The sequence below is a fragment of the Dermacentor albipictus genome, unplaced genomic scaffold (assembly GCF_038994185.2).
Source record: "Dermacentor albipictus isolate Rhodes 1998 colony unplaced genomic scaffold, USDA_Dalb.pri_finalv2 scaffold_12, whole genome shotgun sequence".
NCBI classification, from domain to species: domain Eukaryota; kingdom Metazoa; phylum Arthropoda; class Arachnida; order Ixodida; family Ixodidae; genus Dermacentor; species Dermacentor albipictus.
The window spans coordinates 14,887,707-14,898,826 of NW_027225566.1; the positions used below are offsets into that span (position 1 = coordinate 14,887,707).

Below are 11,120 nucleotides of genomic sequence, written 5' to 3' on the forward strand. Positions count from 1 at the left end.
GCCAACACAGTAAACAATACAAAACAAACCAACGCTATATTCATGGATTTCAGTGAAGCATTCGGAAAAGCAGCTCACAGCTAATTTCTTTCCAAATCAATTTTTATATTCACAAATAATAAGCTAATAATATGGATACAAGCATACCTAACGAACCATTTGCAATTCGTAAGGAAACACCAGGCTTCCTCCATAACATTATCTGTTCTTGCGGCATTCAGGGATCCGTGCTGGGTCCTCTATTATTCTTGCTCTATATCAATCGCACTGGCAGTAATCTATCTGTCAAATAGAACTTTACGCGGATGACTGTATACCATATGGCGAAATGATTCACCCGAATATCAAATTAGGCTAAATACGACTTCGGAAAAATAGTTGGAAGGTGCCATCAATGGCAAATGTCTGTTAACTATGAAAACACCGTCTGTATGATAATAGCACTAACGGAAAAGCCCTTTTTCTTCCACTATTTTGCTCGGACCACTTATATTTCTAAGTTTTTCTCAGTCTAAATATCTCGGCCATACACATATCTCACAATCTTTCCTGTTCAAAACATAATGACACTGTAATGGATAATTGTCTTCGCTTATTGTTCCCCCTCAGAAGGTGGTTAACATACTCGCCACCAGCTGTCCGCCTCCTGGCATATAATACAACAGTTCGTCCTACTTTAGAGTATGCAATGATCATTTGGGACTGCTACAAAATATAAATATAGAAAAATTAGAAAGAATTCAAAAGAAGCCTTCCGCTTTATCTACAATTCTTACGGTCGAATTTCTATGACAGAGATCGCTAAACATTGTGGCTTCTCTTCGATTACGAAACAAAATCTTGTTTCCCCGAATAAAATTGTTTTTTTCATTTAATGACTGGCAACCATTATATTGATACCCCGCACATCTTAACAAACTTAACTGCTTATGCTAGACGTCGTAAAGACTCCCTAGCAGTAAACCCGTAAACACCGCATAACAATTGCTTCAAATACTCTTATTTTAAAATAACAATAGTTGATTGGAGTAAACTTCCCGATGAAGTCGTTACACCAAATTCTTCATCCCGTTTTCAGGCGCACCTGCATTCTTGGCTCAATCGCACGTAGTTTATTTGCTGCTTTTTCCCAGGCATTCAGTTCTTTTTTATTGTTTAATTCAAGCATCGGTATGATTGCTTGAACTGTATGTTTGTATGAATGTACTTGTACGTTCCCACCCTGCTGAGATATTCTAAAAGATCACAGAATCTCCTAATTAAATAATATGAATAAATAAATAAAATCCGAGCAGGCAGAAAGAAGTTGAAACCTTATCGACTCTCGTCCGCAGACAGAAGTAACGCTTTGTATCAACAAAACAACAATGTATAGAAAGGCAAAGTCGTCTATAAGAAGTCTGTAGACTTGTATAGACAGCCTAAACTCATTTCTTTAGGGATGGTAGCAATGGGATTAATGGTTTTTTTACAGCACGCTGGTGCCCATAGTAGTGCTACACGAACATTGAAATCAGTTGGTAGGCTGGTTCTTTTACCCGAAAGGCTGGGGTCGTCTCTCAACACGTCGAAAGCTGCCGTCTGCGTAGCAGCTTGCGAAACAGTAATCTTTACAGGGAAACGTATGCGGGGAGCGCTACGTAATTCGTATTGTTGTCATGAGCGCCTCATAATTAATTAAGTGGTTGGGATGATTGTTTTGTACTTGTTCTTTCTTGAAACGTGCGCTGTTCGCTATGTTGTGTGCTTGATTCCAAAGAATGCATGCACGGTTCGTTTCACTTAGCTGACTAATTAAAGATTCTGCCCTAAGGGGGCACGAAGCACTGCTCCTGGCACTGCACCACCGCCGAGATCGGCCAACATTTTTGGTGACGGACGCGGACACGCAAAATGCAGACCAACTAGAGGCTAACGACTTAGATGTAATTTTGTACGACGATTACGATATTCTCTAGTGCGAACTTTCAGCGCAACTGCATACGTGTTTTCGATTCGCGATATACTGAGGCAACGAATTTGAGACCGAAAGCACCTCAAAAACTGACAGTGGGCCAGCGCCGTCAGCGCCTTCGCAGACCGAGGGGCAGTGTGGGAACGCTGCCATGGCGAGTGGCATCGGAACCAGCTGCGGAAGAAGACGACGACGACGAAGGAGGCAGCAGCGGCACGAGCGCGTTCACGCGGTCGCGCCGACGGGCGGCGTGCGCTCGGAGCAAAATTGGCCAACTAATTAATACCTGCGCTCCTAGCGTGAGAGCCGCCGTAGCCCAATGGACAAGGCATCGGTATTCTAAACCGAAGATTGCGGGTTCGAGTCCCGCCGGCGTTGCACTTATTTTGCGTTCGCGCTTCTCGTTTTTTTTTACTATACATCTTCATCTGTGCCACCTAAAATTGTCAGCGAAGGAAAGCACCAATAAGAGCATACGTCGTCTCTTACTTTTGCTCCTGCCGAGATGTTGATGAAGCCTTGTACATGCCTTCTTCGGTTCTTACATGTTGTTCCTACAGTAAGTCTCAGATATTAAAGCTTATTTTTGTACACGATTTTTATCATCGGCGTCGCCATCCGTATTGTTGTGAGGGGTAGACTCTGCAGCATTCGCATTTTAATGAGACAACGCAGTCAATGTTTGATCTGACTTTTAAAGAAACTTGAATGTAGTTAGTTCTCGGGAGCTAGCTTTATCCACCTCAAGTATAGATGATGAAACCCGCTTCTTCGAAACTCCGAACCACTCATCTTGTTCGGCGATTCTTGTTGTCGTGGTTGACCTGAGGTTTTGTAGCACCTATCCACAGTTTGTGTTTGGCGATGAATTGCGCGTTTAATTATGGTCTATAAGCAGAAGGGAAATAACAATTTGATCATTGCAATTTTAGAAATTACACTTTCTGCAAGTAAAAAAGCAACCGCGACACATAACGCAGGCATTGCTTTTTCGTTTTCATTTAGCCTGAATACATGTTCGATGTGCACCCCGAAAGGCAACGAGATCAGACCAGCCAGGAACGCGCTGTGGAAGTTATTTGCAAAGAAAAGCCCCTCAAATTCACCTCAGTAGGCGGCCGACGAACGCGCTGTTCTAAAATATTTTTTCTTAGCCTTTTGCAGTTTTTTGACATTCTTTTTCCCTGGCATGTCGGCGCGTATAAATGTGACTTTATTATATTCGCTTGTAGCCTTTGAAACCTTATTCAAGTAAGCTATAGCATTAAACGCTGTTTCATAATTACAAACTTAAGGATGTCGACGAGTTTACCAGGTGTTAATGTCGTTGACACGACTGTGTGTTCCTGGTAGGTTCGAGGAAGAACATGTTTTTTTGCGACATCATGGCGATAATGTTTTCTGATTCTAGGTTATCCCCTATGAAAATGGTCATTGCCTTTATGTTTCCTTGATGTTTCCTTCTTGTGCCCTATGTGACCTTTATGACTCCTTGTCCTTTGTGTGACCTCTGGGACGCCAACTTTGTGTGTACCACATGTTTACTCATCCTAACGTATACCTCGAGGAAGTGACCTTTATTATGCCTCTAGGATGTGTCCTTTATGTTTACGGCAGGATATTAACTGGGTGTGTACTATGTGTTACCTGAGTGTACACTTGAGTGCACATGTAGGTGACATAGAGTGCACATAACAACTGTCTGTACATATAATACAGGCAGATATATCTGTACTTTGTGACAGCCGTTGATACACTCTCCAGAGACATTGTAAGTACTAAATCTTGATTTATCCTGTCCTTTGCTCCAAGAAAACAACCCTTATTGTAATTATTGTAGTATGTGCCCTTTGTGTTTACGGCGGGATTTTACCTAGGTGTGCACTTCAGTGCACATGTAGGAAACATAGAGCATTAATCTATATATGGTGCATGCACTCTTTATATGTTACCTACATGTGCACTTGAGTGCACATGTAGGTAACAGAATGTGCGCAGTAAGCATCTTTTGCGAATAGTACAGTTAGAGCTATCTGTACTCTATGTTAGTCACTGGCAGATTCAAGGAAAAGGCACTGCTTGCACCCCTCGCACTAGACATGCCGACTGGCACTAGTTGTGGCTATATTGTGCGGAAAATCGAGCATGCCATGAAATGGGATGGTGTATATAATGATTTATGCCATGCATTCTCTTAATATATAAAGTATTTCTTACTTTTTCAACCTGCTATTCTCCAGTAGCAAGTCATATGCAGAAATCTGCAGTATTTAACCAAATATGCATGAATTTCATGAAAGTTGTGCGCCAGGCTAGCAAATATAGTTGATTGAGTGTTTAAGACGGTTCTCATAGCAGGCGGCTTTCAGATGCTTCACTTCGCCTCCAGTTTGGGAAATAATCTACTTAATTTATATATCTGGCGTTATATATATATATATATATATATATATATATATATATATATATATATATATATATATATATATATATATATATGAGCACTATGTTACCTGTGTGGGCACTCTATGTTACCTGGCTGTGTACTCCCTCGAGTGCACGTCCAGGTAAGATAGAGTGCGCTTATATATAGTGATTATCTTTTTACACATGCTACAGATAGATCGTCCACCTGAACGATGTACTAACTTTAACTACTGGCGTATCCAAGCGAAAAAAAAATGGGGTGTGCACCTGCCTCCCCCTCCCTATCTTGGCCGTATTGATCACCACGCGCCATCAACACTACATACGTACATCAAAGCCTCATGCAGCGAATAATCCCTCACGACAAAACACAATTGCGCGGCAGCTGGAGACGCGGTGGCACGACGCGCAGTGTTCGATGGCTTGCGCTACATGAACCGCAATAGAAGCGGTCGGCTCCGCGGCCAATCTGCCGCTTTGCTAGTGAGCGTATATGATTATACAACCATTTAGGTAGCTGTTCTCGTCGCTTTCGTGCTGACCACAAGTACGAGTAACTGCTGTGTCGATATTAGCACGCGTAGAAGAAGGGCAGCGCGGATCCCGTAAATGCTTGCTTGGGCATACAACTGAATAATTTATAATTGTGAGTTGGCTGAGTATGAAAGTTGTGTGCGGGGTATGGCCGTATTTGATTACGCGAGCATGCAAGCAGTACTCCTGCTTCACTTTGGCCGAAGTGCCGCTGCCGCTGCAAGCCAGCCATCGCCACATTTTGTTGCCTTTATTCCTTACGCTACTGGAAATATGGTTCTACCTATTCAAGATAAGGCCTGACATTCTCAAAAACACGCCACTGGGCGCCATAAGAAGCGTGTATATGTGTGGCGATTCCGAATTTCTGATCGATGGGTGTCACAGCTATCGCAGCTGCCCGCCCACCGTCCGCCATTCAAAGCAGATGGAGCTGCACATGGTGCGCGCTGATTGGCTCGTGTCCGCCGGCAAAAGTTCGTGCATAGTTCATCTAAAATCTCTGTATATACTCTAAAAAACAAGACAGCGCACCAAGACACTTTAAACTCAATAATTTGTGTTTAAATACCAGCCTTCCTTCCAGCTACGATTTTTTTAAATCTCGAAGGCCGTGCTTTTTCATCATGTACGCCCTAAAAGGAAATGCAGATCTCGGAGGCTAAATTCACTTGTTAACCGCAGTGCGGCGCTGCCGCAGTGTAACGGTTGACGGTGAGCTGGGCCACGTTATGTTGCTGTGAGCTGGAGAGTGCTCGTTGCAGTTACACGGTAATTTTATCATATTTTCGAAGTGCCTAAACAAACTGTGATCCCTACTGTGTGCATAAACCATCAGGAAACCTCTGGACTCGTGTAACGCCATTAGTTCGCCTTATGTTTCCTGTGATACGCCACTGTCTTATGTGTACTACAGCGCCCGTCCGAGCTGCCTTTGTTCTCGCCTGTCCGCGTTCGCCTCTGGAATACCTGGTACTGTGGCTTCGAATTATGGTGCGTGGAAGAATTTGTTGAAAGTTGTGCTTTCGTGCGCGGGTGTTCATCGGCAATTTGACAGTGTTCGCGCTGGAAAGAGCGTCGTCGCGTGGTGCCTGCGAGACGAAGGAGCTGTTTGCCGACCACATTGAAGGTAAGCATGTCTGACGCTTGCGCGCATTCTCGCAGCTTCTGGTTCATGTAGTAAACTTTGTGGAGCGACAACAGAGCACTTTCTGAGCGTACGTTGACCATGTTGCTCTGCACATTTAGCAAAGCGTTTCACGAGGGGAGTTTCCGTGAAATGTATTATTTCTTACCGCTTACTTGCTTTATGGAGTGATGTGCTACCACCGCTGATCGTTGGGACTTAATGGGCAAATATTTACGTAAACGCTGAAAGTTACTGTTTTCTCGGTAGTTTCCCGGCAAGAAATCTTTCCGTAGATATGAATTTCCGCAAGTTACGTGTGTAATACATGTCGATGTGTCACGGGCATCGCGAGTTGGCACGCGACTGCCATGTTTGACACTTGAACAGATATTAGCTTGTGTGAAGATTACTTTATTGATAGTGTTCAGTTTGAAGTCCAGCTTCGCGAGAACTTGTCTGCATTGTTTGTGTTCGACGTGCTCGCGTATTTGTCTTTTATATTGTAGGCCAAATATAGACCGACATAACAAAAGCGAAATTTCTTTTTAATCGAGGCATGTCAATCAGACGCTCGTTTTCATTAATATTTTCATCCGAAGAACAGGATGTCAGTGCCTGCGATTGTTAAAGACAGTGGCTTGTAGCACTGCCTAATAAGGGAGGCGATTTTCTTGCGATTCTTTCCGCTCGATATTTGCCACTCTTATAACCCACCTTCCATGGCTGGCTGTTCTAGTTAATAACGATAGGCGAATGTCGGTCAGATCAATGAGCAAAATGAGTAGCATCGGAAAAGGGATCGCTACAAAATCGCGGCCTAGGTTTTAGACCCTTCGTAATCGATTGTTCGTTTGATTTATTAGATATTTGAGTTTTGGTGATAATTTCCCAGGTAGTCTGATGTTTGCTGCTGGTTTTATTCCCGCCTGAATTTTACCATATAACAGTGTAGCCACTTGAGATATAACTACGAGACATCTGTACAAGCAGGCACACAAAGATTTGTTGGCCAGTTGCCTACTCCTAAATGTCATGTACTACTTAGCAGCTGCTGCAGAAATGTTTAAAAAAATTTGTGAGCAGTTTAATACCTGAGTGGACTGGCAGCTCAGTCTGTTTCAAACAACAATTAGTTAAAAGCTTCTGTGTTGCTCTGATGTTTTTATGAGCTGTTTTTGACTGCTCCAGTTTCTTAGCTGTGTGCATACAGGCCAGGCTGTTCTTGCTTATATGAATATTTTTGAATGAATGAAAAAATTTGCTTTTGTTTTGTTTTTCAGGTCCCAAGCACCACATTCCAGAGGTCTGCTGTGAGCAGACGTGGCAAATTGCAGTAACATCCAGATAGTCCAATAAACTGTTCGTAGTTTCAGACAAGCCTTTGCAAAGTATAGTCAAAACTTTCTTTTAAAAGTGCCAGCAGTGATCCAACCTGATCTTTCTATCCAAACATTACATTTTATATTAGTAACAAAGACATAACTAGAACAGCAGCACTGCAGTGAGGAACGTACACATGGCACTCCAAGTGTTTTACTCTGAAATAATCTATGAAGTCTAATTACTTTGTAATTTTAGAACAAATTGGCATGAATTTCTGTGCCATAGCAGAGTTCCAATCCGTGCGCTGCATCATGTAGGGAACAGTAACCTCACAATGAAAACCAATGCAAAACTTTTTAACTCAGGAAATGTTTATAAAAATAAAATGTGCACACGGAACTCATCTATGCATGTCCACGTAAAATACAGGATTTCATCACTGCGGCCACATAAAGGATGCATAAAGGTAGGACACACGAAGGAAACATAAAAGCAGTGGCCAAATTTCAACATGGAGGAAACATAAAGTACGGTAACATAAGGGATACATAAATGGAGGACTCATGAAGGAAACGTAAAAGCAGTGGCCAAATTTCAACATGGAGGAAACAAAGTACGGTAACATAAGGGATACATAAAGGGAGGACACACGAAGGAAACATAAAAGCAGTGGCCAAATTTCAACATGGAGGAAACATAAAGGACATTTCCTCATGTGAACTGCGGGAAACATGCAGTAAACATAAAGGGCATAACCATTTTCATAAGGGATGGTTCCGTGCAGTTACCAGTGGTAGCGGCAGAAAACGAAATCGATCCAGTGATTGGCAAGAATTTGTCTGCTCGAGCAAGATCAATGCGTTTACGAGCTTAACATAAAATTGATATAAATGTCTTTTTCGGCGTACTTCAGTTAGCAGAATTTTTTGCAGATGTAACGAGATTCCCGTACAGGGAGGAACATTTATGTCTCTCTCCGTGGGGCATCTTCCTCTTAGGGTGAAACCACTAGTTCCCTGCCCCATTGGCTCACGCTATTCCACGTGCCTGTTGGATAAGTCGTCGCTGCTTCGGTGGACCTGAGGTGATTCACGTAGCATGAAAGGAGGAATTTGAAGCTACGGGGGGGGGGGGGGGGGTCCTTAATTTGGTGTTACCCGGAGGGTGTGGGCATTCAAAGGATAAGTGTTCCACAGTGGGTTTGCACCCCAAAAACGACTATTTGAAAGAAATTTGAAAAAAATTTTCTTTTGGTAGAATATATTAGCCAGCATAAGCATGTTATCCCACCTGTTGTTTGTACTCAGTCGTTCGTAATTCTGCAACCAGTCGTCGACGTCAACGTTGTCAATCGAGAAAAACATGCCAGTGTCGCGAGACTGGGCCAGGATGACTGTCAGAGGCGACGACGGGGCTGTGGTTGAAGTCTCTCCTTCTGATGACATGGCGGCCAGGTTAGATTCTCTGCGGAGCTCCGTCTTGCGCAAGTGATTACGCAGTACCTCCACCAACGATCTTACGGGAATGAAGAAGCGTACGGCTATTAAGAAGCGTACGGCTATTAATGGATGTCTTTTATGGTGGATCCACATGACGGACAACTCCGCGACAATCCGTTCCGCGGACGCTAATTCCGCCACCCGTCCGGCTGTGAAGCGCATCTAGACGACGGATGGAGTGAGCAGACGACCGCGCCAGAATAATAAAGATGGCGGCACCGCCCGAAGTGGCGGCCGTGCACCTCGAACATTTCAAGTCATCGTGGTCCACTGTGTCGCGTAACTTTCAAACTAAGGCTTGTATTTGGTTTAAATGTGTGTCCAGAAGCTTCGACAGCAATTTATTCGTGATGAGTTGGCACCGTTTCCGAAAGCCATACTCACATTCTCGGCGTTTAGGCTTAAAAGTGGCCGTATTGGCTGAACATGGCCTCAAGGATGTTGCGGCGACCTAGAATCGATTCATGATTTTGCAACACAATAAATAATACAAAACAAAGTGAAGCTATATTCATGAATTTCAGTAAAGCATTCGACAAAGTAACCAAGAGCAAATAAAAATTACAAATTAAGTTTGTTACTCACAAATAATGAGCTATTAAAATAGATAGAAGCATACCTAACCAACAGCTCCCAATAAGTTAGGATAACTGCGACACATTACTTGTTGCTTGTGGCGTTCCCCAGAGATTCGTGCTGGGTCCTCTGTTATTCTTCCTTTATATACATGACACTGGCAGTAATGTATGTGTCAAAATTAAGCTTTACGCGGATGACTGTATACTATATGCTGAAATTGCCTCATCTGAAGAACAAATCATGCTAAATAGCAACTTTGGAAAATAGTTGGCTAGCGGCATCAATGGCAAATGTCTGTTAACTATGAAAACACCGCCTGTATGAGAATAACACTAAAGGAAAAGCCCATTCTCTTCCCATATTTTGCCCAGACACTTATAACTCTGAAGTATCTCACTATAAATACTTCGGCCATACAAATATTTCGCAATCCTTCGAGCTCAAAACACACTGAAACGGTAATGACTAATTGTCTTCGCGAATTGCTCATCCTCAGAACGTGGTTAAAATACTTGGCACCAGCTGTCCGCCTCCTGACATCAAATACAATAGTTCGTTCTACTTTAGAATATGCATCGATCATTTGGGACCCCCACAGAAAAATAAACGTAGAAAATAAAAAATTATTTAAAAAAAGTTTACCGATTTATTTACCGATTTAGGGGGGGGGGGTTATGCGGAGAGTGTGAAGGGCTCAAATTTCTATAACAGATCTTCTTTATCACTTTGGCTTCTCTTCGATTAGAGAACAAAATCGTGCTTCCCGATTAAAATTCTTTTTTTTCAGCTAATGAATGGCCACTATTATACTGATACCTCGCACAACTTAACACCCTTAACTGGTTATGATACTCCTCATAAACACCCAAGGAAATAGTTAACACCGCATAGCAACTGCTTCAAATGCTCTTATCTGACAAGAACAACAGTTGATTGGAATGAACTTCCTGATGAAGTCGACTAAATTTTTAATGCAGTTTTCAGGCGCACAATCAATCTTGGCTCCATCGCACATAGTTTCTATGCTTCTTTTTAATGCAATCTGTCCTTTTTGAGTGTTGAATTCAAGCATCGGAATAATTGCTTGAACTGTATATTTGTATGAATCTACTTGTATGTTCTCACCCTGTGAAGATCTTGTAAAAGATACCGGTATCTATAAATATAATTGTCTGAACAAATTAATAAAATGGGAGCAAGCAAAAAGAAATAGAAACCTTATCGACCCTGGCCTATTGACAAACTGTAGAGTTTGCATCAACAAATGAACAACTCTATACAAAGGCAAAGTCGTCTATAAGAAGTCTGTAGATTACTATAGACTGTATAAACTCTTGTTTTAAGGGATGATGGTAACGGGAGTTGTGATTTTTTTTCCAGCACGCCGGCGCCTTCAGTAGTGCTGCAACAACATTGAAATCAGTTGGTAGGCTGGTTCTTCTATACGAAAGGCTGGCGACGTCCCTCCACACGTCGAAAGATGCCGTCTGCGTGGCAGCTTGCGAAACAGTAATCTTTGCCGGGAAACGTATGCGGGGAGCGCTACGTACTTCGTATTGTTGTCATGAGCACCTCATAAATAATTAAGTGGCTGGGATGATTGTTTTGTGCTTGTTCTTTCTTGAAACGTGCGCTGTTCGGTATGTTGTGTGCTTGATTCCAAAGAATGCATGCA

The 11,120-nt window shown here is 42.6% G+C and overlaps 1 non-coding gene across 1 annotated transcript; it reads left to right on the plus strand.

Moving 5' to 3' along the window:
• Positions 1 to 2,259: 2,259 nt before the first annotated feature.
• TRNAR-UCU (transfer RNA arginine (anticodon UCU)) lies at positions 2,260 to 2,334 on the plus strand. The gene has a single exon. It is a non-coding gene; the product is annotated as a tRNA-Arg (tRNA).
• Positions 2,335 to 11,120: the final 8,786 nt, after the last annotated feature.